This window comes from Phyllobates terribilis, unplaced genomic scaffold, assembly GCF_046119375.1.
Source record: "Phyllobates terribilis strain yellow unplaced genomic scaffold, ASM4611937v1 Scaffold_4__5_contigs__length_816908805, whole genome shotgun sequence".
In the NCBI taxonomy this organism is placed as follows: domain Eukaryota; kingdom Metazoa; phylum Chordata; class Amphibia; order Anura; family Dendrobatidae; genus Phyllobates; species Phyllobates terribilis.
The window spans coordinates 766,818,862-766,844,131 of NW_027362764.1; the positions used below are offsets into that span (position 1 = coordinate 766,818,862).

A 25,270-nucleotide genomic window follows, 5' to 3' on the forward strand; every position below is an offset into this window, starting at 1 on the left:
GTATGGTATTGCAGCCTGGGGGTGGGTGGGTGGCAGGCTGCACACTTACGCTTGCATTCCAAGAAAACAAAGCAGATGCTAACTTCTATCATCATCATCATGCTCCTCACCTTGGCAATCTCAATTCCCCTGATGGAGAAGCCAGGGCCCACCGGAGGAGTCTGGTTCTCTGGTGGGCTCGTCCAATGCTGCCCTAAAGCAGGCCAGGCTAAGAAAAGTGTGGGGAAGGTTCCCGGGACAAATAATATCGGCTGGGGACAGAGTATGGAGACCTCGCTGCCGGCGCAGCCATGAGGTAGTGGCCATCTTTGGCCTCCTCCAAACTAAAAGGCCCCATTTGAAGTGCAAGCTAGCAGTATAGTATTGCAGCCTGCGGGTGGGTGGTTGGCTGCATATTTGCGCTTGCATTGCAAGGAATGGGGGAGGTACAATTAAACACTGCCCTGGGACTAGAACTTGCATGGGGATAGTTGCAAGTCTGCATCTTCTGATGTGGCAAGGATCAGTTCTGATGGGCACACTTTTAGGCAGTGACCTGGGTGTCAGAGATGCTTCCAAGGGTCTTCCCCATGCTGTTCCCATGTCTTGTCAGCACTGTACGCATGTGTCACACAGCACATGGCCAGATAAGGTTGTAAAATGTTAAAATGACATTTCCCGGTGAATGCATTTGTCACGGTTGAAAGCAATACAAAAGTGCAAAAACGCATAAAAAATGCTACTTGTGAACATAGCCCAAGGTGTGGAGGAGTATTTTTGTTTTTGGTTATTTATTTTACCTTATACACAAGTCTTTACCCTGGAACGGATGTTCCTTAACATATTTCACAGGAAAACAGTTTCAGTTTCATTTTTGAATGTTTTATTGTGAGCCCGTAAAAGTGGCTTAATACCTCTTACCACGTTGTTGACAGCAGTGACCTGGGGGTCAGAAATGCTTCCTGGGGCGATCCCCATGCTGTCCCCATGTCATTTGAGCACTGTCACTATCGTTTTGGGCACTTTTTAGGCTTTCTACAGACTGCCGGGGGTGCCACCGCAAAAATGCTCCGGTCTCCCATAGACTAACATTGGGCTTGTTGCTCGGGTCGAGCGCCCAAGTATCACGGTGATCTCGGCCCGAGCTTCGAGCACCCGAGCATTTTAGTGCTCGCTCAACACTAGTTAGGAGCATTAAAGGGGTTGTCCAAGTTTGTGATGAGTCTGAAGTCATTCTATATGACTGCAAACTTCTGAATTCTAACTGCATGCTATCAGTATTCTCTGGTGTTGGTGGTGAGAGTGGGAGGTCACGAATTTGCAAGTATGCAGTCTCGTGCCAACAATACATGCGTGGCCTTGCTCAACGAAAATGAATTGAGCAATATCAGACATGCTCACATGACTGTCCACTCTTTCCACCGACAAGGGAGAATCCTAAAAGTGAGCAGTGCATGCACTGTGAGAATTCAGAAGCTTTCAGTAACCTACAGTGACTGCAGACTTTATCTCAAACCTAAACAAGCCCTTTAGTTATAAAATGAAACTCTGTAGCATGCACAATCCTAACAGCGTGTAATCTACTCACTGTCAGAATTCAGCCCTGCTTGCCAGTTACATCAGTCTTCACATTTCCTATTGGTCCTATAGGTCAGGAGCAGACATATTCATGCAACCTACAGAGCCACACAAGGGTCCATAAGGGTAAGGGCAGGGGAGTTACTGCAATAGGATGTAATTGCACCCAGGCCCTAGAGCCTAAGGGGTCCAAAATGTCCCTTTGACCTATATGAAAAGACCAGTCATAATAAAGACTTATAATAATTGTGGCCCCCATTTAAGCTTTTGAATTTGGGCCCATGAGCTTCAAGTTATGGAACTGAGTAAAGGGGCCCATTGTCCCCTCCAAAGCAGGTGGAATTGTGCATTATGATGAGCTATTGGACTGCAAAGGTCCCATATATTATTCTTGCACAGGGGTTTTCTTTTGTCTGTGTCCACCAGTGCTATAGACTTACAGCCAATATCTGGCCACTGTTGTTTTTGTCACAAAATTAGCTGCAGAAAATTTTCAAAAATGTGAGGGTTTAAAAACCACCTTCATTCATGCTGTCTTTTTGACTCATTTCACTCAGTTATGAGTAACACAAAGGATGGAATTAACATCATAATACATAATTAGTATTACCTTAGTCTTCATACAGAATCAATATTAATTTTTAACAATTTTTTAAAAATGGTCCTATGAAATGGTGTCAGGTGACTTTATTTTTACTCACAAAACCTCAATGTCTTTAAATAGTCATAGTCACTTGATTTTGCAGATAAAAATGAGAAATTGTGAGGTCAAATAAAATGTAATTTCAAAACCCGCCCACCACTTGTGGGTGTGGCTTCAGCTAACACAGTTCGTACACCCAGCCAAAAAGTGTTGTGACAATATAGACAACTCTTTTCATATGGGAGCTAATTTTGCCTTGGGATGCTTTAATCAGCTGATATGATATTTCCGTGGTATGGGAAATGTAGTATTTAGAGATGAGTTGGGGCTGAATCAGACATCCAATTTTTGCATACGACTTCTATCCATGTTTTTCACGTTTGTGTCAATGATTGTCTAAAGTGTTATCCACATGTCTGATTTTTTTTCCTTCGGACTGAGTGGTCCTCGGAAAATATCGGAGACGTGTCTAATTTTTTTCCCGGGGTCATATCAAATGCAAGTCAATGGGTCCTTGAAAAAACTGGATTGCTCAAGGATCACATCTGAGTGCAGTCTGATTTTCAAGGACAGTCAGAATGGAGAAACAGATCTTTTGGCACAACTTGCCATGCCATGCCCTTACTTGGGTGACATGTGTCATAAAATCATGACATCATCACGTGCGCCGAGCAGAGACATCAGAAGTCTTAGCTTGGAGTGTAAAAAACCAAAGAGGATCCGAATGACAGGAAAATGGGAAACAAAAAGATGCAGAAGACCAGACGATGGGCTATGTGGATGGCTAGACAGGTTCAACAAAATGGTAGCTGGAGATGGATAGCCATTATTTTCCTAAATTTGTGAGAAACAAATTACAAAAAAAATCTATATTCTGGAGAATACAAATTTTTGGAAAATACAAGGAGAATTCAATTACATTCAAGTAAGTTGCTCATCTCTACTCATCTCTAATGTATGGACATCTACATAATACAATCCCTTTTGTCATGTTCACATGCTATAACAGAATAGCATAGTGGTTGTTTTCATGAGATATCCCTTTAACCCCTTAAGGACCAGGTGATTTTTCATTTTTTATGCTTTTGTTTTTTCCTCCCCTTATTCAAAAAGCCATTACTATTTTTATCTTTTTGTTGACATTTCCGTGTTTTTGGTGTACTTTTGAATTGACTCATCAATTTTATCATGTGTTATACTGGAAACCAGGAAAAAAATTCCAAATGTGGCGAATTACCAAAAAAAACCTAATTCTGAAATGTTTTATTTTGGTTTTTTTATTTACAACATTCACTTTACTGTAACTATGACCAGGCAATAAGATTTTCCAGGTCAGTGTGATTATGGAGATACCAAACATGCATACTTTTTGTTTTACTTGAACAGTGATAAAAAATTCAGAAATTTGTAAAAACAAAATATCTTGATACGCCATTTTCCGAGAGCCATAATGTTTTCAATTTCCTGGGTGTGGAGCTGTGTGAGGGCTTGTTTTTTCCATCTCAGAGCCATTGTTTTTATTGATACCATTTTGGGCAAGATACGATATTTTGGCGCCTCCTATTACATTTTTTTGTGTTATTGCTGTGGCTGTAAACCGCAGTTCTGGTCTTTTGATTTTATTCTCGTTATGCCGTTTCCCAATCAGGTTAATCTATTTTTTATTTTGATAGATCATACTTTTACGAATGCAGTGATACCAAATATGATGAATTATTATTTTTTTTGTTATTTCTAAATTTCTAATGGGGGGAAAAGGGGTGTGATTTGAATTATATATTTTTTATTTTTTTCATATTTTTGAAACATTTTTTCACTTTTCACTATATTTGTTAGTCCCCTTAGGGGACTTGAACCTACAATCATCTGATCATTTGTACTATAGCAAAAATCATGGTCTCCTATGAATATCAGCCACAGCGTGGCTTTTACATGAATACCAGTTAGATGAGGAAGAAAGACTATCAACACTGTCCTTTTAAAAAAATAGTGTGCTAGAGGAAGGGACTCGTGGTCCAGACTAATTGAAGTGGGAACCTCAGCACCACAAAATAATGCTTTGACAGGAATAAGATCATGGCAGGCACAGGAGACCCTTTGCCCTCATGGCAACCCATTGGCACCCAACGATAACTTTACAGCCGGGCTGTTGAGTGCATAGAACACTGTGTCCCTTTCCTGGAATGCTGTAAATGCCACTGTTACAGATTGACATCAGCATTTAACTGGTTAACAGTGGCAGGCAGATGATTATTACAGCCATCATCTGCTGGCAAAGTTGCTTGCGAGCCCACATTAAAGGCAGGTGGCCGGCATATGGCCAACCCTGTATGTCATATGTCGTTATGGGGTTAAGACTGTGTGCATCATAGTAACTCCCATCTAATAATGGACTTTCTTGATGCAAAAAACAGCGGTTTGTGCTAGTATGTAACAGTTGGTATTCATTTCAGAGCAAACATACTGTATGCTGTAAATATAACAAGATGACATCGGCATCGGATGTCCATGATCTCCTCTTGTTTCCTCCTGGAAATCCAAAAACAGTAGTGTAACCTTTCCATGTAATTGGCCCTACTGTTACACACACACATTAATAACTTTTAATCGCACAATGTAATGCACAATGGGGGTTATTATTTTCGAACCATGTTGTCTTTTCGCATTCTTTTTTATCTTGGATTCATAGTTGTGAAATCCGAGCCCAACCTTCTAATGATCACTCTAGGATCTGTTAGTTTAACCTCTAATGAAATGATTGGTGTTTCTCTAATGATCACCTGTGGCAGTGGAATCTTGTCCTGACCTGCCTATATCCCTTGCCGGTAAGACGGCATCAGTCTATTCTAAGCTATTTCCAGTCTGATTATTGTGAGATGACACAAGTAAAGAAACGAGAGAATAAAAGACAAGCTCCGAGAACAGTGAATATTAACATTGTCTTTAATGGGTTTATTTTGCTTTCCTTCTAAAGCTAGCCAATCACATTCAAGCTTTTGACTTGATTGCTCAATAGTTTTTGTAAGTCTTGGCATGCATGTCTACTACATAGAAAAAAAGGTGAATATGCTGCTTCCGGACACTCCTCTCAGCAGCCTACTTCTAGGATCAAGGTTGTAGAATCTATTCTTACTTGACCATATACCATCATGAGATGGTTGGGGAGGCCTCAATAAATTTTAGAATGCTAGCCAATTTACAGTTCACTGAGAAATCAGATTACATGCCGACCAAAAAAGTCTGTAGGGAGAGGAAGGGAAAGAGAAGCGACCTGCTGGAGGAAAAAAGAGGCAGAGATATAGATAGTGCTGCTTTCTAGTAAGAGATTTAGCTTATCACAGTGCTGGATTCACAACAACACTACCCTGTTGTGCTGTAAAATACTCTCCAGTGTTTATGATGGGACTCAGCTTCTACAGTACTGACTTTTTCACCATATTGACCGCCATAGATGAGAGCTATAAGCTGTCATTTAATCACTCTCAGGTTTGTTGTGCTCCAGCAGATGTCACCATGTGTCGAATATTTTCATTGCTGATATCCCCACAACAGAGAGTCGAAATTAAAAAAAGTCCTACAGCGCTTATAATATTGAGTGTCCAGTTAAACATGAAAAGTTTAATGAAAAGTTCTTTTCAAAGAAAAAGCACTGACATAGGCTTCTGTTTGGGTAGTAACAAGTTTTCATAAACCATTTAGGCATAAATGATAGATAGATGAATAATAGCATTTTGAAGAGAGGGGGGACTATGAGTAGTGTTGAGCGAATTTGTTCGGCATTTCAAATTCACTCAACACTAATTATGAGCTCACCACGTCATGTCTTCTAATGCTGAAAGTTGAAATCTGTGTGTCGGGTGCTGGCCCTGCTGTTGAACTTTAGCCAAACATTTGATTAAAAACATGGAGTCCAAAGATATATAAAAATAGCATTTTTAACTGAAATAAAATTTTCTTTTATGTTATATTTTGTCAGAGACAATACATATTCCAGTTAATTGCAATTTTTTTAGTTGTGTTTTTTAATTTCACTTTTTGATATTAGTTTTGTTATCACTGTATGCATTGTGAATGAATACAGTGGTGTTGACCTCCAGCAGTCTTGTGCTACCACCCAACACATTATCTTCAATCCATAACCTGCCCCCATCCATACATCTCTGCTACCTCCTTAATCATAAACTCCAGTCTAAACCCTCCCTCATCCATACATCTCACTACTTTTTCAACAAGTTATCCTTAGTTTACAACCTGCCCCCTCCATACATTCTTCCACTACCTCACCACAGGTAATCTTCAGTCAATAATCTATCACCTACCAACATTATCAAAGAAATGAGCTGCAACATATGTTGGTATAATTGCAATATGCAGGTGCACATTCACACTGCGGCCACTTAACAGACAAAACCAAGAACAAGGTGTATCCAATCGGGATAGTCCTTTCTCTAGTTTTAAACCTCTCTATGTGTTAGCAGACCTCAAAATAGATAGGGGGAGAGCAGGACCCTTATCCAACTATTCAGAAATACAGTATGCTCTTGGAAAGTTATATAAACATAATGCCAAACCAGAAAGGGGGGATCCACACCAATGTTTGTACAAAGTACAAAAAACTAAATCAAAACCAAAGAAGTGAGCCGGAACACATTTTGGTATAAGTGAAATGTGCAGGGTTATGTTCACACTGTGGTCATTAAACAGATAAAACTTAAGATCAAAACAAAATGAGCATATACACTATAGTAAGTAAATAAATATGGTAATAGTACATGTAGATAACAAGGGGTACTTAGTTAACACTATTTTGATAAAAGAAAAGTGTAAAAGCCATCCCACCATGACAAAGTGTGCCCAATCAAGATGATTCTATCTCTAGTATTAAACCTCACTATGTGTCATCAGACCTCAAAATAAATGGGGGTAATACAGTACCCAGACCTGATTGTTCAGACACCTGCCTGTGGATTGTACCAGTTGGTTAAACTTTGTCGAGGTGGGATGGCTTTTACGCTTTTTTGATCAAAATAGTGTTAACCAAGTACCTTATATTATTTACATGTACTATTACTATTTATTTATTTGCCAGGTATAAAATACCAGATAGTTGCTAATTTTGTTTTTATCTTAGGTTTTGTCTGTTAAATAGTCACAATGTGAACGTACACCGACACACTGCACTTATACCAACATATGTTCCGGCTCATGTGTTTGGTTTTCCTTTTTTTGTGTACTTTTTACAAACAGGAGCGTGACAACTCCTTTTTGAGCTGGACATTATGTCTATTGAGATTTCCTTGGCAGGTGTCTGAACAGTTGGGTCTGGATCCTGCTCTGTCTCATCTCTACTGGGGTCTGCTGACACTAGGTTTAATACTCTAGGTTTAATTCTCTAGGTTTAATACTCTAGGTTTATTTATCTAGGTTTAATACTAGCGATAGAATTGTCTCAATTAGGGTACATCTTGTTGCGGTGGGATGGCTTTTATGCTTTTTTGATCAAAATAGTCTTAACTATTTACATGTACTATTACTATTTACTTATTCACTTACTACAGGGTATATGCTCATTTGTTTTTTTCTTGTTTTTTTTTTTTTTGACGTTGCAGAGCCCATTTCATTTTGAGGTTTTTGTTTTCCTGCCAGTATATATACCTACACTTTTACAGTCATGCATTTAGCTTGGGCTTGGTTGAGTAGTTCATTGATTGGATGAGATCTTTTCTTTGTGCAGACACCAGCATCTGAAGAATTTCATTCTAATCACCCTTTGATTTTGTGCAGTTTAGTACATGAATAGATAAAGCAAACATTTTTCTAGCGTAAGACTCTCCGTCTTTATGACAGCTATTAGTACCCCTCCTTCTTCATGTACCATGACAACACTAAATACGAGCATGTGAATCAAGGGTGATAGTTCAGAGGAGGTCGGGTACTTATAAATGACAATTCCTGTGATTTATATTTCTCATATCTTCACATGCACGACAATTGATCGACTGGTACTCCACCAGTATCACACTAATGAGGCGAAAACCAACAAAAGATCTCGCTGATCAATGTTCTGCATGGATATCTCACAGAAGAGGCAAATAAATCTAATCTTGGCATAATATAACTTGACCCCTGTAACAAAGCCCAAGGAAGCTGTTCTACGGATCAATCCAGGCATTTTATTAGATTCCTATCGTTGGATGTTTTGATCTTCATATTTTTACGAGGAAAATTGTCAATAACATTTTCTTGAAATACATTTTTTAAAATAAATGCAGTTCATTGCCAATAATTGTGTAGTTAGGTATATTATTATATTATTTAATGGACATTGGAATATGGAAATAAAAATGTAATGATGATTGAAACCACAAATTAAGAGCAGGTCTTATTGTCCACAGCAGTAAGTTCCACAATATGGGTGCAGCACGAGAGAAATCCTGCAGTCACGAAAAAGAAAAAGTAATATGGAAAGATGTCTTAGGTCCTTTTTTTTCCCCAGATCAAATCTTTGATAAAAAAAATAAACTAATTTATAGACTCTAGTAATAACTTTTCCTGCCTCGATTTCATCTTATCTTCATTCAAACTCCCAGTTTCTGGAGGTTTTGTAGGGTTTATGCCCTCCCCTGGATAGAATGTCCTGGATAGAGTGTCATGTAAAGTGCTTTGTAGGGTTTATGCCCTCCCCTGGTTAGAATGTCCTGGATAGAGTGTCATGTAAAGTGTTTTGTAGGGTTTATGCCCTTCCCTGGATAGAGTGTCCTGGATAGAATGTCATGTAGAGTGTTTTGTAGGGTTTATGCCCTCCAACTGGATAGAGTGTCCTGGATAGAATGTCATGTAGAGTGTTTTGCAGGGTTTATGCCCAACCACTGGATAGAGTATCCTGGATGGAATGCTGCATTGCCAAGTTTTTAGCAATAAGGTTCAGATACGGCTTTAAAGAAGGCAACCACTTGTAATATAATGCAATTTTATTTATAATAGTTAATTTGAAAGATAAAATAAAGAATCAAAGGAATAGTATGATATTAAGATATTGCGTACACTTTTGTAGATTAAAGGTTACAAAGGTTAAATACTTATAAAGGTTAAATACTTTTAAAAGTTACATACTTACTATTAGATCGAAGAAGAAAAAGATTTCCCTAGTAGCATGTACATCATCTGTCCAGAAACTTCAGCTGGAGAAGCATTCAGTGATGAGCAGAGAATGCGTCCTAGGTCCTACACTGTAAAGAGCGTCCTCTTCACAGGTCCACAATGCTTCTGCCATAACTGAATTCTTCAACAGCTTTTATATTTTAGAAAAAGGCTTACCCAACCTAATATTATGTAAGCATGAAAATTCATAGGTTGTTGTCCAACATTCTAATCCCCTGACAGTGGCCAGCTATCACAGATAAGCAATGCCGGACAAGACCTGTTCACGGACCATTCTACTTCTGTCATAATGTTTACATATGATAAGAGTAAATCCTACACCAGGTTATAAACCAGAACAAGGTTTTCTTCCCAGACAGTATATTGTGTTAAGAAGCTATGTATCAGTGAGATACTTTCACAGATAAAGTATACCTTAACACAGAATATATAATCAGAATATTGATTAAAGGTTGGATACATCATAATGGGTTTCAGATAGCCACTTATATTTTTGGTGCTACAATAAGCTTCTCCATCTTAAGCCATATGCCTGTAGTCTTATTTACAATTTTGTGCAATTGTCTGTCTCTGGTTCTAGCAAACACAGCATATACAAGAGGCTAATTCCCTTCAGTAATAAAAATTAAACCTCAGACTGTTAGAAAACTTAAACTAAAGCTATGTTTTAGTATGTCTGGACTAATGACCCTTAGTCTACTGAGGTAGGATACCTACAAACGCTGACATGTCTGGTTCCTATTTTATTTCAATATGGATTTGAAATATAAAATAGCCATTTTTCATGTTCATACTACAATCCACCCTTGGTTATCTGAATCCATATATTATTTATATCCAACGCCATATCCCAAAGGAATAACATCAACAGATGCAATGTTTTGAGTCTTTATAGCGATCATATCTTCAGTAATAAAATCTTCTCCAGTACAGTTTATACAAGCGTAATGCGGGTTGTATGTATAATTCTGAAGCACATCTCCTTCTTCCACCTCCTCATCTTGGATAAATCCCGCTATCAATTTGGTCCACAGTCGTAAGGGGGTTGGTATAGCTACCATACAAGTTTCCAACACATTTGTAGCTGTAGCAGACTTTGCCATACAAAAATGGCTCATGTTTGTCAGTTGTGCCAAGTAACTCCATAAATTCTGCTTAATTTTCCATAAAGCTTCAATCTCCTCGTCCGGCGTTTCTCTTTCCCATCTATATAACGATTGGGTAGTGACAGATACCAAAAGGACCATGCCTGTAACACCGATCATCCACCATCTCCAATTTTGAATCTAAAATGGAAATATATACATTAGTCTCTGAGATAACACCTGTCTGCAGGAACATGTTCCCACTTCTCTTGTCCTGGCTTCATCACTATTAACACATTGTCTGCCCCTTGGGCGATCACCTCTGAGGGTTCTGGAGGACCTTTATCTCCAGGTTGCTTCACCCAGATTTTTGCACCATCATTCAGAAAATGAGTGGAGCCAAAACCTCTGTCTCCTCCAACTGTTATTATTGTAGGAGCTGTTCCCTTGACTATTTTCATTTTTTGGATAGATAAAATCAATAATTGAGCTATACTGTCTCCTTTTTGGATCAACAAGTCACTATCCCCACTATTCAACAGGAGTACCTTGATTTCACCTTGATAATCCTGATGTATCGCTCCTCCCATCACTTGATTTCCTCTCAGGGCCAAACCTGATCTCGGAGCTATAAAGCCAAAATGCTTGGGAGGCATTTGTAATCCTATAGCAGTTCTGATTACCTTTACAACCCCTATTTCTAATCTAATTTCCTCATGAGAATGTAAATCTAGTCCTGCTGCCTGTGGGGTGGCCCTATAAGATCCCCGAGCCCCTGGCTCTAGTTCCCAATAGAGAATTGTTTGTCCTGTGGTAGTAGCTTTTAAAGGCATGATCTGTAAATTGGAGGTAATCATTCTCATTAATGGTGTTTCCTGTTCTCCAACTGGTCTGTTATTAAGAATGTTAAGGGCTTCACTTAAATGTTTTCTCTACCCTTTTTAGTTTCCATTTCCCAATTTCTTCAACTGTTCTTTCAATAGCCCATTCATCTGCTCTACCAATCCTGCGGCTTGAGGATAATATGGGGTATGAAAGATCCACTCAATATTATGTTCTGAGCAGAACTCTGCGACCTTCCTGTTCTTGAAGTGACTACCATTGTCACTCTGAATTTGCAATGGAATACCATAATATAATATTATGGTTTCCATAATTTTAATGGTACTGTTAGCATTGGCCTCTTTACACGGACAAGCCATCATATACCCTGAGTATGTATCCACGGCCGTGCATACATACACACCCTCCATCTTATGCAAGGGGGCCGACGTAATCTACCTGCCAAATTTGTCCAGGTAGTTTACCTCGGGCTATTTGACCCCTAACAACATGGGGGACAGGTCTTTGTTGTGAATGTTGGCATACTGGACATTTCATAATTGTTTCCTTGATTACATCTAACCTGATGGGCACCCCTCTGGTCTGTACCCATTGAGTCACTCCGAGCAGCTCCCCAGTGGTGTCAGTCCGAGCAGCTCCTCAGTGGTGTCAGTCAGAGCAGCTCCTCAGTGGTGTCAGTCCGAGCAGCTCCTCAGTGGTGTCAGTCCGAGCAGCTCCTCAGTGGTGTCAGTCTTTACTGGATTCAGTGACTGATATTTTGGACTGTTCATCTGCTACTGAGTTGAAGAGTCTTTCCAGGGTATCTGAAGCACAAATAGCATCAACATGAAACACAGCCACTTTAATTATTTGCACAATTGCTCAAATATATTGCCACAACTCTTTTCCCCATACTTCTTTGCTATGTATACTTGTAGTCTGATAGCCCACTGCGTTCCACACACGGTTGTTACCTTGGTAACTAGCTGCCCCTTCTGTAAACCACGCTTGTTTCCTCTGCTCAGGAATCAATTGTTCGAAGGGTATCTCCTGCTCCTGAAGTCCCACAGGGACTTTGCTTAACTTCTCATCCAATGTGGAGATTCCACTAACTCCTGGTTCTGCTCTGTCCTGAATTGCCTCAATTTGCTTTCCTCCTACTTCTGTAGTTATAACCTTGCACTCACTGAATTGTTTTGGAGTTCCCTTAATCAAACTGGCCTCCGCCCCTGTATCTACTAACATTTGTGGGGCGTGGCCAGCATGTCAATCACTTTTATCTGTCTCCCCCAATCGATCCTCCATTTCAGATGAAGACATCTTATTAGGAGAAAATGATGCCCCCTTCTGTTGGGCTTTGAAATCTTGTATCAAGGATTTAACTTCAGCATAAAGATCCTCAAACCCCGGTGCTGTGGGCTTTTCTGGCGACGAGGAGGGAGTGGGCCCTCTCTCTCCCCGTGTCCTGCCCGGCCCCTGCTGTGGGAAACCTTTCTATTATGTGAAACCCCTGACTTTTTAATTAACCTTCCCTCGCCTCCTTCTGTATTTGTACTGAGCTACACTTACAGCTGCCTTTTGTGCGACATGTTGATACCCATCACATTTATCCATTAGCAGCCTATTCTGACATTGCACCACTGTCACAGCACTCTGCATTTCACACCTTTGTTGTTCTAACTCTTGCATTCTTTGCAGGAATTGAAGCCGTTCCTCATGCTGTCTCCTATAAGCATGTAACAAAATCCATCCTCTCCTGCTCACAGCACCCAATTCCTGTTTTTTTTCCACTCGCACTTTTTGCAGACATGTCACCACATCAGCAGGTTCAGCATTATTCATACATTTGTCCCATGATTCACTTAATCCAACACATTGCAACCACTCTTTGGCCAAAATATGGTAAGGAGCCTGCTCCCACCCTGGAATTTCTACAGAAACACGTACAACCTCTTTTTTCTTAAAGAGAGGCATGTTTTACGCAATATCACACTATCACACAGAGTCCCTTCTACTTTCCAATAAAAAAAACTTCCGAGCCTTCTGCGTATCCTGCAGACTACGCCAAATTATGCATTGCCAAGTTTTTAGCAATAAGGTTCGGATACGGCTTTAAAGAATTCAACCACTTGTAATATAATGCAATTTTATTTATAATAGTTAATTTGAAAGATAAAATACAGAATCAAAGGAATAGTATGATATTAAGATATTGCGTACACTTTTGTAGATTAAAGGTTACAAAGGTTAAATACTTATAAAGGTTAAATACTTAGAAAGGTTACATACTTACTATTAGATAGAAGAGGAAAAAGATTTCTCTAGTAGCATGTACATCATCTGTCCGGATACTTCAGCTGGAGAAGCGTTCAGCAATGGGCAGATATTGCGTCCTAGGTCCTACACTGTAAAGAGCGTCCTCTTCACAGGTCCACAATGCTTCTGCCATAACTGAATTCTTCAACAGCTTTTATATTTTAGAGAAAGGCTTACCCAACCTAATATTACGTAAGCATGAAAATTCATAGTTGTTGTCCAACATTCCAATCCCGTGACAGTGGCCAGCTATCACAGATAAGCAATGCCGGACAAGACCTGTTCACGGACCATTCTACTTCTGTCATATTGTTTACATATGATAAGAGTAAATCCTACACCGGGTTATAAATGAGAACAAGGTTTTCTTCCCAGACAGTATATTGTGTTAAGAAGCTATGTATCAGTGAGATACTTTCACAGATAAAGTATACCTTAACACAGAATATATAATCAGAATATTGATTAAAGGTTGGATACATCATAATGGGTTTCAGATAGCCACTTATATTTTTGGTACTACAATAAGCTTCTCCATCTTAAGCCATATGCCTGTAGTTTTATTTACAATTTTGTGCAATTAGTTCATACTCATGTAGAGTGTTTTGCAGAAATGGAAAAGCTGTCTGGTTAGAGCGCTAGGGCATTTCAGTAGCAATTGCTACCTTCCTCAGGCAGTATAACCTGATTATACTACCTGATGAAGGTAGCAATTTGCTACCGAAACACGTTGCAATAAAAGGTTTGTTTTTTACTGCATTGCTCCTGTGGATTCTGTGCCCTAGCACTCTAACTAGACCGCTTTTCCATTTCTGCATCTTCACGTCCCTGGTCCAAGGGTACGCAGCAGGAGCTGCTCTGGGCTTGATTTTTCCACTTGCCATTCATCTTTGAGGACCTGCGGCGACGCTTACTTGGACCGCACCATCACATGACCGACTGACTGATCACGTGACCGGACACAACCTTGCAGGACCTGCAGTGATACACCCCCGGATTGTTCATTTGACAGGTCTGTGGATCATGGGAACGGATCCAGGATATATCCGCATGCCAGCAGCAACGCTGTGCCTCCGCTGTGGAGCGATTCACTAAGGTTGTGCAGAGGTGCACAACCCGTTGAGGTGAGAGGCCAACTTGCCTTATTTATTGTTTCCCCACTATTGACCACTGGTACTTCTCATTGCGCTCCTCCTTTCTTTTTTCCCTCATGTAGAGTGCTTTGTAAGGTTAATGCTCTCCCATTGGATAGGGTGTCCTGGATAGAATGTCATGTAGAGTGTTTTGTAGGGTTTATGCCCCCCCTCCCCACTGGATAGAATGTTCTGGATAGAATGTCATGTAGAGTGTTTTGTAGTGTTTATGCCCTCCCACTGGATAGAGTGTTCTGGATAGAATGTAATGTAAAGTGATTTATAGGGTTTATGCTCTCCCACTGAATAGAGTGTCCTGGATAGAATGTCATGTAGAAGAGTGTTTGGTAGGGTTTATTCCCTCCCACTGGATAGAGTGTCCTGCATAGAATGTCATGTAGAGTGTTTTGTAGGGTTTATTCCCTCCCAGTGGATAGAGTGTCCTGGATAGAATGTCATGCACAGTGTTTTGTAGGGTTTATGCCTTCCCACTGGATAGAGTATCCTGGATAGAATGTCATGTAGAGTGTTTTGTAGGGTTCATGCCCTACCACTGGATAGAGTGTCATGCAGAAGGTTTGTCACAAAACTGCTTCTTTCAACTTGGGTGTTCCTGATATGTATTACTATAAGGTGACACCAAAGCTACTCCACATGTAATGTTGGAATTTATCAACACCGGCTTTTCATATCACAGTCTTGAAACAAAAGACCGCTAGAGAAAGGTGTGCAAATTTCTAAATGGGTGGCAGCCTCTTAAAAAAAAATGACACATAAATTTGACTGTCCCGAAAATGAAATCTATACCTTCTATGAGCTGCAATAGATATCACTTACAATTTGCGCTAGTTTTCGGATGTGCACGGTGGTTGATCACTCCTTTAGATAAAACTCTTTGAAAAAAAGACAAAAAGAAGAGTTGGGGCGAGTATGAAAAGACACACATTTTTTGGCCTAATACTGTCGCTCCTTTGACTTTTCAACCTCAGAAAACTGGCATAAAGGGAATGATTTATTCTCGCAATTACGGTTGATGCTGCTCAATTATGGAGACGAGGTAGAGCGAAAGCAAGATCTAAAAAACTTATAATCTTTAAAAATTAATGCATTTGCAAAAATAAATATATTTACATTATCTAGCATGTGATTCTGTATTTTTCAGAAGATACTAATCTTTTAATTCTACAAGAATCAAGGAACCAGTGTAATGAGCGACATAATAATAATAATAATAATCATAATAATAATAAATTATATAATATAAAGAATTCATTGATCAATCTACTTTTACAAATATTGCTAATCGTACATTTATTATAGTTTCCCGCATTAATACAGCTCTGCACAGATATCACACAGAAGAGGCAACTAAATCTATACTTGGTCACATAACTTGACCCCTGTGACAGAGCGTTGCTGCAGAACAAATCAATCCAGGCGTTTTATTAGATTCTTATCACTGGATGTTACACACTTCATATTTTTACTGAGACAATTGGTAATAACCCGAGGTCTGAAAGAATACCATAATATGAGTTTCTAAATGGTTTCACGCTTTTATATTATATTTGTTTTCTGCAAGTTGCTAATTTAATATACTATGTGGCTACATTGATAATTATGACTATATTTGATTTTTTTTGATTTTTTTAACTTTTTTAGATATGTTCTATTATTATTTTTTAATATAAAAATAGACTTTCTAAATTAAATTTAAAATACATTTAAGATTAATTATTTATTTCCATATATATTTGTCGTAGTTTGAAAAGCTAACATGTGGTGTACCATGGAAGTTTGTTAAATTCTCCCAGCATTTATACTCGGCAGCTTCAATACAAAGCAAATGAACTAAGGCGACATCACTGTCATTTTCTACATCTTCATGTTGTGAGATAGTAAAAAGTTCAGACATATATACTTGAGGAATTTGAGGTTGCTTAGAGTTCTCCAAAGATTTCTTCCTCCAGAAAACTCTACTCTCAAAAGGTTCATTGTATTCCTGAGGTCCTTATCCACACAACCTGCTGCCCACAATAATAGGTAGAATTATGATATCTCTACTTATTGAGAACAGAGTAGCAAAAGATATAGAAAAGGTTGTCCATCTACATGATAATAGTGTACAAACCTGGACAGTAAGATGAAACATAAAGGTCGAGAATGAAAGACGTGTAAACGCACAAAAAAGTTAAAGCACCACTTCAGTGTTTTTTTTATTGTACCACTGGAGTGGTGCATTAAATGTAATAACCCTGCCCCCTGTCTGATGCTCACCTGACACCACGTTCATCCTTTTCCAGCGTCATTCCCGTCGGTCTCCGGCAAAAAGTGATCTGCAGGCAGCAACAGTGTTTCATGGAGGTCACTTTTCAATACATCTCTATGAGAGCCTTGATCTGGCTGCATCTGAAACAACAGATACTGGAAGCCTGTGCTAGCATTTCTTCTGCGGTGTTGCTATCAGGGTATAAAGAGTGGGAGAAAAGGGTTGCATTGACAATCCAACACAATGGGCAGCACATTGAACACATTTTATAAGTGGCCATGAACTTGTAAAAACCTCATGAAAAAATAAAGTTACGTTAAAACCAAGCACATCATAGTTTTTCTTATGAAATTCTCAATAAGTTTGATGTGTCACATGACCCTCTTCACATTGATAAAAATAAAGTTGGATCCAAAATGGCCAACTTCAAAATGGCTGCCATGGTCACCACTCATCTGGAAAAGTTTTCCCCCTCCCATATACTAATGTGCCGCAAACAGGAAGTTGATATCACCAACTATTACCATTTAATTTAGGTGTATCCATATAAATGGCCCACCCCGTATAATATTATAAATGCAAAGTATGGCAAAGTAGAAAACAAAAAGTCAAGGATCAATTTTACCTATTCAGGATTCATCCTAGAAACTGTAATTGGAGGGGGCATTTCTATCACGGACACACTTCTCAGAATGCGACGTTGACTGTGACTACAAAAGTTAATCTATCTCCTCTCACTCAATCTTGCACTCAACCTTTGCTATAGGCTATAAAGTGAGAATAGATCACATCCCAGTACACATAACCCAGATACACAACAGGCTGCCACCACTCTTCAAACAGATGAAGTGATGAGTAGTGTTGAGCCACCCCCGTAGTGTTCGAGTTCGGTTCGGTTCGTCGAACACCCGTGTGTTCGCCGAACTGTTCGTCGAACTGTTCGTCGAATACCTTCGAACACCGTTAAAACCAATGGCAGGCAAACAAAAACACATAGAAACACATAGAAAACACCTTCAAAGGTGTCCAAAAGCTGACAAACTGCTCAGAAGACATAACTAACACATGGAAAAGTGACAAGCACATATAGTCATGCGAAAATAAAAGAGGTGGAGGAGTAAAAGGAGGGGGAGACACAGATATAGGCATGTCATGCCCTTCTAAAATCCAAAAAGTGAGAAGCCGACACGGCCAGTCCGCTCCTGCCCGTGCCACCTCCATGTCGCCGGGTTTGTGCCAGAGCCGCGGTGAACCCTGACGGCCAGCCCCCCTCTCCCAATACTGGTGCCTGTCCACTGGTGGGTCGAGCGAGCCCCCCTGTGGTGGAGGCAGCTCTAAGCTTTTTAATTTAAATTGTCTCTCTAATTTGAATGAATACACTTTAAATCCATTTACAAGGATCTATTGGAGGGCAAGTCTCATGCCAGCAGCCGCGGTAATTCCAGCTCCAGTAGCGTCCACTAAAGCTGCTGCAGTTAAAAAGCTTTTATAAGGATCGAGCTCGGCTGTCCACCGCAAGGCATCCTACTGCCAGTCCCAGCCCCTATGCCTTGGGGTGCCTACTGATGCTCTTCACTAAGTATCCCATGGTCCCGAAGCATTTCCTTTGAAAAAATTAAGTGTCTAAACTACAGGTGGTGCAGCTTGCTTAACAGCCGGGATAATCCGCTCACTAGCAGACACTGCTACTAGGCACAAAGTATTTCCTGGGCTAGATGCAGTTAAAAATTTGTAATTAGATACTCTCGTTGGATGCTGAGAAAGCATTCCATAGAGTCTCCTGGCACGCCATATATGATTCTCTTAAAAAGCTTGGGGTAGGGGTCTAGGGGACCCTTTTATAGCCAAAATCACTGCCCTGTATCGCAATACGTCACCTAGGCTGAAGATAAATGGAACTGTAGCACCCTGAGGGCTCGGTTGCTACAGACGTATTGCACCTCACCCAGAGGTGTGATATCTCACTCTCAGGTAAGGATGGAGTGTGGATCAGGACCCGACACCTGCATGCATTACACCACATTGCCGTGGGGCAGGGCGACCAATATGCCCCTGAGATGGGCACGACAGTCCCTGTCCCTGGCTGGAGTGGGGGGAGGGAACACTGAGGAAGGGGAACCCTGTAGTGCAGGAGCAGGGAGGAAGCAGTTCCTGGGTGCATTGAGAAGGGAGTATAAAAGGTGGGCACCATCTTAGTTCAGTGCAGAGAAGTCTGAGCAGAAGTGGCAGGGAGCAGGGGCTCTGCATGTGCTCTGCTCCGGAGGCGGGCCTAGTAACAGAGGCTCAGGCCTGGAAGAGGGAGAAGGAAGGAAGAGGAGCGGAGAAGGCTCCAGGAACGAGGAATGAAGGGATCCCAGGGGTGCGGACGGGCGAGTCGCCACCGCACGCCCGAATCCACCTGCGTGGAGGGGTCAGGCCAAAGGGGGAGACCGGTCCCCGAACTAGTGGAGGCAGGAAACGACCCTCAGCTAGAAACCGGAAGCTCTGACATTTTATGTGGCGCAGCCCCTCGCTACACCCGCTAGGAAGGCACCACATAGGGTCAGGGAAACTGGCGCCAAGTTTACCAAGAGGAGGCCCGAGGCAGCCGGACAGAAGTGTTGGTAAGAAAGGCCAGACAAAGGACACACAAAGGGGGTCCTGTGAAGTGCTCCAAAGTTATCTGGGAGTTGTCTGAGCCCCTCACCTGGTGAGCACAGTACGACGTGGGCAGCCGTTACCTGCAGACGTGGTCTGGATAATAAGAACTGTGAGTAAAGGCCCTGAACTGCATCACTGACTCCGTGTCGTTACTGCTGCTGCCCTGCACCATCAACCCCATCCCCCATCCTCCGCATACACTGCCCTGAGGCTATACTCCTCCCGTGGGGAGTTATGCTACGCTCTGCTGCACCCACAACACCAGCCTCAGTGGTCTGCCCTGTAGCGGCGGTTCACTCTGACCGCATTCCACGGGTGGCGTAGTCGGACATTTAAACATGAAAACCACATAAATAGTTCCGCCACTGGTTTGACCGCCCTGAGCCACGGAACTGGGTCGCCGCCACGAAGACTACAACCACCAGCATCCACCAAAAAGGGTCCGGCTCCGGGTGTCCCAAGGCCCAGGGGGTGCGTCAGAACATTTTCATCACCTTTCACAATCACCAATGGGACAAGGCAGTGATGTCCTCTGTCCCCTCTCTTATACATCCTAGTGACGGAGCACCTGCTCTCATCAATTCGCCATAACCCCAATATTAGGTGGATTGAGGTGGGAGGCACCGAGTACAAGTGCTCTCTATTTGCTGATGATGTCCTAGTATATATCACTCAATCACATATATCCATCCATGCTGTTATGGCTGAAATAGATCACTTTGTTACATGGTAAAATTTTAAAATCAATGCAGCGAAGTCTGAGGCCCTCGATGTCTCCCTCCCCAAATCCATATAGGATTCCATCCAGTCCAACTTTCCCTTTGCCTGGCCCTCACAGGGTATCAAATACTTAGGAATTCCTATTCATAGAGACCTCTCCCATCTATGTTATCTTAAATTTGGGCCCTTTATTGAACAACTCCATACAGACCACGGTTGGAAAGTTAGAACTGTAAGATTCACTACGTGAACCACTGGTGTTTTGTGGAAAAGCACATGTACACTGCGTTCCAAATTATTATACGAAAAGTGTTTAGGAGTGATAAGGGAAGAATTTGTTTGTTTGTCAGTTAAACTCATTGATGGTGATGTGTGTCAGGGCTCTTTATATCACTGTAAGCAATTGCAGACACCTGTGCTAATTAGTTTGGCAGGTGTGTCCAATGAAAGGCAAGACTACTTAAGAAGGCTCTCTCACATTATTAAGCAGCCTACATTTTCTGCCAAAATGGGAAAGAAAAAGGATGTGTCGGCTGCTGAGAAGCAACAAATTGTGGAGTGTTTAGGTCAAGGCATGACTACAATCAACATTGTGCGATGATCAGGATGAAGTGTCTTGGCAATCAAGAAGTATGTAGCTGATTCACAGTACACACGTGTGCGTGCTGATAAGGGCAAATTGAGGACTCTTTCCTACAGGCAATTACGTCAGGTTGAAAGAGCAGCGGCAAAAAAGCCTTGTCATAGCAGCAGACAAGTTTTTGAAGCTGCTTGTGCCTCCAACGTCCCCCGAACAACAAGATGCAGGGTCCTTCAGAGGTTTGCAGCTGTGCATGCGCCATCCTGTCGACCTCCTCTATCCACTTCACACAAGCAGAAACGGCTCCAGTGGGCCAAACATTACATAAAGACTGATTTCAAAACTGTTTTGTTCACGGATGAGTGCCGTGCAGCGCTCGATGGTCCAGATGGATGGAGTGGAGGATGGCTGGTTGATGGACACCCCACGCAAACACGGCTACAGCGCCAACAAGGAGGAGGTGGAGTAATGTTTTGGGCTGGAATCATGGGGAGAGAGATTGTCGGCCCCTTTAGGATCCCTGAAGGCGCTAAAGATGAACTCCATAATGTATGTGGATTTTCTCAAACAGCACTTCCTGCCATGGTTCAAGAAGAAGAACCGTGTATTTCACAGCAAGATCATTTTTCTGCATGATAATGCACCATCTCATGCTGCACATAAAACATCTGCATCTCTGGCTGATATGGGCATAAAAGGGGACAAACTTATGGTGTGACCCCCATGCTCCCCTGACCTCTACCCCATTCAGAACCTTTGGAGCATCATTAAAAGGAGTGTCTATGATGGCGGGAGGCAGTTCACATCTAAGCAACAGCTCTGGGAGGGTATTCTGTCCTCATGCAAAACAATTGAAGCAGAAACCATCCAAAACCTGACAAATTCAATGGACGAGAGAGTTCAGAAGCTCCTTTCGAACAAGGGGTCCTATGTGAAAATGTAACATCACCTAGAATAAAGTTTTGAGTTGAAAACTGTTTGATTTCAGTTTCTAACAACCTGCTAATGCTTATAATTTCAAAAATGACCATTTTTTTGGTCTTTATTAAAATGAAAAGGTTGATCGAAAAGTTTGGGGGATCTAAGAGTGTGGCAACCCAGTAGTCATGATTACTTCGAATTCTGACAATATGAGGGTCATGCTGCAAAATTATTTTCCGGGCTAGATGCAGCTAAAAATTATTTTTAATTTTAAATCTGGTGAAGCTTTAGTATAGATGGCCTAATAGGATCAGTGCTGCACACTGCTACAAAGCCCAAATTATTTTCCAGTCAAGATACAGATAAACATGATTAGTAATTTGAAAGCTTAAAACGGTTGGTAGGGTGATTTTAACCAATCATCAAGCTTTTACTCTCCCCAGGATGACACAGGGGTAGAAAAGTCGTTTCGGATCCATGATTTGTTCATCTTTATGAACGTGAGTCTGTCTACATTATCAGTGGAGAGCCGCGTGCGCTTATCTGTCAGCACACCACCAGCAGCGCTGAACACACGTTCAGACAGAACGCTGGCTGCGGGGCATGACAAGATCTCCAAGGCGTAAGTGGCTAGCTCCGGCCATTTATCCAGATTGGAAGCCCAAAAAGAGCAAGGGTCCAGTGACACAGTCGTGGCTTCAATGTTTACTTGGAGATACTCCTGTACCATCGTCTCTAGGCGTTGACTATGTGTCAGACTTCTTGTCTCCTGTGGCCTTGCAAAGGATGGGCTAAAAAAGTGGTGAAATGATTCCGCAAAATTGATGTTACCAGCAGATACTGTGGTTCTGTTACGGTTTGAGTGCTGAACACTTGACGGTCCCACGGTTGGCAAGTTGGAACTGTGAGATTCACTACGTGCACCACTGGTATTTTGTGGAAAAGCACATGTAAGATTCTGCAACAGTCTCTGCTGATACTCCTGCATGCGTGCATCCCTTTCTATGGCAGGAATAATTTCTGCAAATTTACTTTTGTACCGGGGATCTAACAGTGTGGCAACCCAGTAGTCAGGATTATTTCTAATTCTCACAATTCGAGGGTCATGTTGCAGGTAGTGCAGCAAGAAGGCACTCATGTGTGTTGCGCATCCAGGAGCACCAAGTCCCTGTTGTGTTGGTGGCGAGGTAACAATCATGCTTCCTTCCTCTGTCCTCTCCCCCCAACCTCGCACAACAGAAATGTGATCAAGGTCTCCCTCATCTGATGAGTCTTCCATCAGTTCGTCCTCCACTTCTTCCTGGGCTCCTGCACCTTCCTCACTAGTTTGGCTGCTACCAAGCGCCCTGGTAAAACCATCTCCCCCACCCTCACATGCCTGCCGCCTTGGTGCTGCTGACCGTCTGGACCTTGCAGATGTTAGCCCTTCCGCATACAACTCCTCCTCCTCTACTTCCTCCACCTCCTCTTGTGCCACCACCTGACTCCGAATTCTGTTTAACATGTGCTCCAGCATGTAAATCACCGGAATAGTCATGCTGATAATGGCATCGTCAGCACTAAACATCTTCGTCGCCATTTCAAAACTGTGCAGAAGGGTGCATAGGTCCCTGATCTGAGACCACTCCTCCAGCGTGATTTGCCCCACCTCTGAATCTCGTTGGCCCAGGCTATACGTCAGAACGTATTGCACCAGGGCTTGTCGGTGCTGCCACAGTCGCTGCAACATGTGCAGAGTTGAATTCCACCGGGTAGGCACATCGCATTTTAGCCGGTGAAGTGGCAGGCCCAACGACTTCTGTAGAGATGTAAGTCGCTGAGCTGCGGGATGCGAACGGCGGAAGTGAGCACACAGCGACCGTGCCCTCTGCAGAAGGCCATCTAGTCTGGGATAGTGGGCTAAAAATTGCTGGACAACCAGGTTCAACACGTGAGCCATACAAGGCACGTGTGTGACATTGCCCCGGCGAAGGGCCGCACCCAGGTTTGCAGCATTGTCGCACACGGCCTTCCCTGGTTTCAGGTCCAGTGGAGACAACCATTCATGAAATTGGTTCTCCAGAGCTGACCACAACTCCTCAGCTGTGTGACTCACATTTCCCAGACATTTCAATGTAAAAACCGCCTGATGACGTTGAGCCCTACTGCCAGCATAGTAAGGAGGTGTGCAGGATCCCTTCTGCGCAGTTAGAAAGCTTGTGGCATGACCAGACAGGCTTTGGGTGCAGGTGGAAGACCGAGAGGAGGTTGAGGAGGCAGAAGCAGTGGAGGAACTTTGACATAAAGAGGATTGACGCACAACTCGTGGGGACGGCAAGACTTGGACAGCAGCCCCTTGTCCTGCTGTCACCATAGTTACCCAGTGCCCAGTCAGCGACATGTAACGCCCCTGTCCATGCCTACTCGTCCAAGTGTCTGTGGTGAAATGCACCCTGTCACACACAGAGTTTCTCAAAGCAGCGGTGATGTTGTGTGCGACATGCTGGTGGAGCGCAGGCACACCTTTCTTTGAGAAGTAGTGCCGACTGGGCATCTGGTACTGGGGCACTGCGACGGACATAAGGTCTCGAAAATCCTCTGTGTCCACTAGGCGGAAAGGCAGCATTTCTGTAGCCAAGAGCTTGCAGATGGTGAAATTCAACCTCTTAGCTTTCTCATGGCTAGGAGGAAATGGTCTTTTACTTGTCCACATCTGAGGGACCGAGGGCTGGCTATTGTGCTTAGACGGGGTTGATAAGGGTGTCCCCGGCAAACTGCCGGTCTGTGAGGAAGATGCAGGCGGACATGTTAGGTTTCCTTGATCCAAAGGTGGTGCTATCGATGTCGGACAGCGCTCAACACCAGCTGGTGTTACCACCTCCAAAGAAAATGATGACCTGCCAATCACGCTGGCAGTTGCGGGTAAAGAGGTGGCAGGTCTGCGCCCCAAAACAGGTGTGACTGCTGTCCCCCCAGTCACAGAGGATGAAGAGGCCGCGGATGCACAAGATATGGCAGACGGTGATTGGCCCGGCCGGCTAGGCCGCATTGTAGCACACTGAGCTTCCCACTGCAACTTATGCTTCATGTCCATGTGCCGGTTCATGCATGAAGTACTCAAACTATGTATTTTTTGGCCTCTACTTAGGTTTTGCTGACAAATGTTACAGATAACACGAGTTGGGTCATCTTTATCGATCTGAAAAAATTCCCAGGCTATGCAAGGCTTAGCACCCATGCGACCTGAAGAGCCACCACGACTTGTGGTGAGAGGCAGAGTTGTGTTTGAGGATGCAGTTGTTGACGTGCTTCCAGTACTACGTCTCTGTCCAGGAAGGCGCAACCTGACCTCGTCGTCACTAGCATCTTCCTCCACCTCCTCTGCTGACCTCATCTCTTGGCTGACTGTGGGTTGACAGTAAGTGGGATCTCCGACCTCATCAT

The 25,270-nt window shown here is 42.4% G+C and overlaps 1 long non-coding RNA gene across 2 annotated transcripts in view; it reads right to left on the bottom strand.

Annotated features, from left to right (window-relative positions):
* Nucleotides 1–9,354: 9,354 nt before the first annotated feature.
* The window catches only part of LOC141264529 (uncharacterized), a 55,439-nt gene continuing 39,523 nt past the window's right edge, over nucleotides 9,355–25,270 (bottom strand). Inside the window, exons 1-3 of one of the 2 annotated variants that reach the window (XR_012319995.1) lie at nucleotides 15,555–15,612; nucleotides 11,852–12,092; nucleotides 9,355–10,647 (exon numbers count right to left, since the gene is read on the bottom strand). This is a non-coding gene — a long non-coding RNA (uncharacterized lncRNA). Of the gene's footprint in view, nucleotides 10,648–11,851; nucleotides 12,093–15,554; nucleotides 15,613–25,270 lie in introns of those variants that run through there. The other variant, XR_012319994.1, reaches the window with a different exon arrangement.